Raw genomic sequence first — 5,404 nt, 5'->3', positions numbered from 1 at the left:
AAAATCTACCCTGAATCATTATTGGTCCCCTAGTACTGACACACTCTCAATCAAATATTTCATATTACACTAATATAAAATATATAAAAAATAGAAAAAATAAATACAAGTTTAAAATATTTTTACTTGATCCATTTTACAATAAATAATTTATATATATAATATACTACTAGTAGTTTTCAACTTTCTGTTCATTGCATTAAGTAATCATACAATCAAAATGTATGTACTCATATTTCATCAAAAATCTACAAAGTATAAATTCCTTCAACATAATACAGACAGCATATATTATAGAGAAGAAATTACTCATACAATCAAAATAATAATAACAACAATACGAACCAAAACGAAGCCATATTAATTAACAAACTAATTTGGCATATAAAATGCTAAATTTAGATAACTATGCTAGTAAACCTTGAGAGCATAAGCTTGAAGAATAGGCAATCAAACAGCCGATACATTGTAAACTCTTAGAAGGTATTATTGTCAATAATGACTTATGTTATAGACACTTATATTCATTCTAGTTAATTTGGAGGAGGGAAGAAAATGGCATCTCCAGTTCTCTTAGAACGGAAGAGTTTCTCAGTTTCAGCATCTACATTGAAAGCAGCCTGCAGAACTGTAGATGATAATGCCTTCCACACTGAAGAACTTCCAGCCATGTGTGTAAAGATGGGATTAGGAGTAGTGATGATAGAAAACCACTCCATTCCCTCGGGGTCACAAATCTTGGAGACGACGAAAAACCTTGGGACAATGAACAAATTTCCAGCCTTCAAAGTAGTCTCCAAAACCCTCTTGCCATCAACACCAACAACTTGAACGCGTCCGCTTCCCCTAACAACATAAGTAACCTGGAAAGCAGAATCGCAAGAGAATCCAGGCGAGCACATGGCATTTCCATCAAGCCTCACAAGGTCAGCTCCTAGACCAACCTCACCAACCAAAGGAAGGTTCTTGGTGTTCAAAACAACAACCCTTCCGCCATTCTTAACATCGACATCCAATGGTGCCTCTAGACAATTCAAGACCATACCTTTCCTGTCTCCATCTTTAGGCTCAGGAAGGCTGATGCTTCCGTCAAGCTTCACAATCCCTTTCCCGGTTTGTTTCCCAACAAGGGTCTTCACATTTGTCTCGTCCAAGTCCCAAGCTCTTCCCACAAACTCAGTCGAAAATCCGGTAAAGATTCCGTTAGGACCAGTTAGGAAAAAATCAGTGAACTCACCAGCCTTATGTGCTTTTGAAGTATCTCCAAGAAACAAAATAACCAACTCAGTGTCCTCTTTGTTGAACCACCATGTCACAACACCAAAAGGAAGTGCTAAAGCATCACCAGTCTTAATTGCAAGAACCTTCTTGATAGAAGGATATTATATGATTTATATGATTAGTATTGTTATTGATAGGGGTAATAATAGTACTTATATTATTAGTATGTTATTGGGCTTTTGTATATTTGGGCTTTTAATGGAACATCCATTATGAGAACTATATATGTAGTGTCTTAGACACAATTAAGGGTATCAAGAAATCAAATGAATTTTATCTTTATTCCTTTTATTTTATTTACTCATTTTAGTGTTCTTCCCCTTTTCTAGTAGAAACCCTAGATTATTAGTTTGGTAGGAATAACTTCCTATCAATTGGTGCTTTCATCCATGTACTCAAATCCTCCTATGGATTATGCTTATCATACACCTTCATCTCATCAATGGAGCATTCCTCCAACCTATTCCACACCCACACCAACACCTTCATTTCCATCATTCCCATGGGAACTCTTCACACCTTACTACACTCATGGATCTTCATCACCAAAATTTTATCTAAATCATGGATATTCACCTCATACACCTACCTCATATCCACCACCACCTAACCCATATTCATACTACTCATCATCTCCTTATTCATATGACTACAATAATTACCATCAACTACAACAAACAAAAATCTCCTACAAAATTAAAAAAGAATTTGAGAAACATTTGCAAGTGTCTCATCTCTCTTTTAAGAAATACTCACAAAAAAATTCAAAAATCATTCTCCCAAAATCCAACTCAACCAACATCAGACTCAAAACCATTAGATCCGGGAGTTATTATGCCTCCCCTTCATCTAATTTCTCAACTCTCGATGTCTCTTCCTCCCGGAAACTCCCATCCCTTTTTTCCAACCCTTTATCATCTTCCAAATTCGAAAAGGAAAACAAAACCCCCAATTCCACTCTCCCGTTTCAAAAAGGAAACTCCCACACAGGAGGAATTAAGGATTTAACCCAACTGAACAACTCAAAACAACAATGCGTGGAAGGAGAATCTCGCGGTAAGGCTATTACGGAAGAGCCTTGGGTAGTCTCTAAAGGTTCTGTTGCAGAGACGACGAAAGTTGATGTCCTTGAACGGGAAGGAGTGATTCGTCATAACGGTTTGGCATTTGATGTGGATAACGTTCATGTTACTGATACTGTTGTGGAGGACCTTACAATAGCCTCTCGCGATGGCGGAAGCGTTCAGGAGAGGGTGTTTGTGGATTGGAAATACAAGTTCTCCGCTGTGTGCAAATGGACGGTGAAAATGTCGTCGGCTCTGTCATCGTCGTCATTGGTGTCGTCGTCGGTTGTTGCAGGTCCTGTTTCTGATGTCTTCAACGAATCTAAGCTCAATCAATTACCCGAAAGCTTAGCTATTGGCCATGTCCATTATTCCACTGCTAGACAATCCATGCTGAAAAACGTTCAACCTTTCGTTACTGGGTACCGTTTTGGTTCTGTTGGGGTTGCTCATAACGGGAATTTGGTTAACTATCGCACTTTGAGAGCTAAGCTTGAAGAAAAAGGTTCAATTTTTAACACTACTTCTGATATTGAAATTGCTCTTCATTTGATTTCTACTTCAAAGCATAAACCTTTTATATTGAGAATTGTTGATGCATGTGAGAAGCTTGAAGGGGCTTATTCTATTGTGTTTGTTACTGAGGATAAGCTTATTGCTATGAGTGATCCTTTCGGGTTTCGACCTTTGGTTATGGGGAGGAGAAGTAATGGTGTTGTTGTTTTTGGCTCTGAGATTTGTGCTCTTGATTTGATTGAAGCTACTTATGTGAGGGAAGTTTTCCCTGGTGAGGTTGTTGTGGTTGACGATAATGGAGTCAAACAAATCATGAACTCTACAGAGAACTTGCTTCTTCAAACACAAGATGCTGCTGTAAAACTCAACACCAGAATACATATGCATGTTGCAGAAATACCTTATGAAAATGAACTAGTTGTGGATGTTCACAAAGTTAATCATATAACTGTTACATACTTGGACAAGATCAACTTCCTTCAAAACAATCTGTTGACAGCTCACTCAGTTTGGGTGGATGATAATGAGACATCTCTTCTATCAAGGGCAGGGGTCAAAGTGTCTCACTGTCCAGCTGCTGCTATGAGAATGCTTGGTGCTGGCATCTGCGTATCCTTGGGAACGAATGAGGCTCCATCTAACAATCGCATGAGCATTGTTGATGAAATGTACCTAGCATCTCTAATTAACAAAAGAGGAGGCGTTTTCACCCATAGAACTACCGATCCAACAGCACTGTCTGCCGAAACTATTCTTAAAATGGTCACAGTTAATGGTGCAAAGTCAGTACAATGGGATGATGAACTGGGTTCTCTTGAGGTTGGGAAAAAGGCTGACATTGTTGTTGTCAATCCTTCCACTTGGTCTATGGTTCCTATTCATGACTGTATCTCCAACATGGTTTATTGCATGCGAACAGAAAATGCGGTTTCTGTTATGTATAATGGTCTGTGTATAAGGAAGGACAAAAATATTGTCACTGTGGATGAGGGAGAAGTTATTTTGAAAGCAAAACAGACTTCTGCTGAACTTCTCGCAATTCAACACCTCCACGTAACTTTCCTCAACACTGAATACATCCACAACCGTCTCATCCATTTCAATGATGATATTCAAGCTCTTTCGGAATGTTACCCTATGCTTCAATTCAAGAATATACCTGATTTTCTTAGTGAGGAAAAACACACTGGATTTGGAGAAAAGATAAGAGATGAAATTGAATCCTTGAGTTTGTATGGTAAACCTTTTCTACAAGATATTATTGTTTTTGAGAAAATAACTTTTATTATTTTAGATGGAATCTTTGGTGAACATGATATTGATTTGGTTGCTGAATTTGGGATCCAATTGATTCATTTTCTTACTATCAGTGCTTGTTGCTTCTGGTCTTTACACCAATTTATTCATTTTCGTACTGTTAGCTTTGGTAGCTTTACACCAATGAAGAAAGAAGAGATCATTGAGAATTTGGGCTATGATTTGTTGGAGAGTGTGGGTTGTGGGGTACCTGTGATTTGTTGGGCTTACTTTGCTGATCAACAGGTTAACAGTAGGTTTGTGAGGGAGGTTTGGAAACTTGGTTTGGATATGAAGGATGTTTGTGATAGGAACATGGTGGAAAGTATGGTGAATAAAGTTATGATGAACATGACAGATTAATGTTAGCAATAACATAGCATCATTAAGTTTTATTTTAGAACCTTGAGGACAAGGTTCAAGTGCACCCCGCGGCAATGATAGAAGGATATTATATGATTTATATGATTAGTATTGTTATTGATAGGGGTAATAATAGTACTTATATTATTAGTATGTTATTGGGCTTTTGTATATTTGGGCTTTTAATGGAACATCCATTATGAGAACTATATATGTAGTGTCTTAGACACAATTAAGGGTATCAAGAAATCAAATGAATTTTATCTTTATTCCTTTTATTTTATTTACTCATTTTAGTGTTCTTCCTCTTTTCTAGTAGAAACCCTAGATTATTAGTTTGGTAGGAATAACTTCCTATCACTTCTCTTCTGATTCAGGTTGCACAATTCCAGCAACTCCACTTCCTTGAAGAACATATGCAACTTTGGAAGAATCAGAGTACCGAGGAGTGGCAAAACCGTTCTTCTCAAGAGCTAACTTGGCAGCACCAATGTTACCTTCACGCAGCATAGGAAGTTCAGATGGTGACCAACTGTAATACGATCCACCATTGTCACCGTACACTTTCTTCGACAATTTCGGAGTGAGATCAATATCCATAGCAATTAGCAACAAAGATGAACAAAATCAGAGAGAAAAGGAAAGAAAGTTTTGATGATTGAGAGAGAATGTGTGTGCTTGCTTATATAGGAAATTGAAAGCGTAACAGAATGTAGTTACTGTTATTTGTTATTGCTACGAATACTCGTTACCGGTAATTACGAAATAGTACATTAAGATTAATTAACTAAAAACTCTTTTTAGAAAAAATTAACAAAAACATGAATAATATATACGCAGCACAAACGAAAAACTAAAAACACTAGAAAAATAACCATCTTTCT

The 5,404-nt window shown here is 37.2% G+C and overlaps 1 pseudogene; it reads right to left on the bottom strand.

Annotated features, from left to right (window-relative positions):
* Positions 1 to 468: 468 nt before the first annotated feature.
* LOC131636256 (glutelin type-D 1-like) lies at positions 469 to 5,148 on the bottom strand (annotated as a pseudogene).
* Positions 5,149 to 5,404: the final 256 nt, after the last annotated feature.

This window comes from Vicia villosa, unplaced genomic scaffold, assembly GCF_029867415.1.
Source record: "Vicia villosa cultivar HV-30 ecotype Madison, WI unplaced genomic scaffold, Vvil1.0 ctg.001678F_1_1, whole genome shotgun sequence".
NCBI classification, from domain to species: Eukaryota; Viridiplantae; Streptophyta; class Magnoliopsida; order Fabales; family Fabaceae; genus Vicia; species Vicia villosa.
Note: the sequence above shows the minus strand (reverse complement) of the source record. Positions and strands in the feature narration are given on the sequence as shown.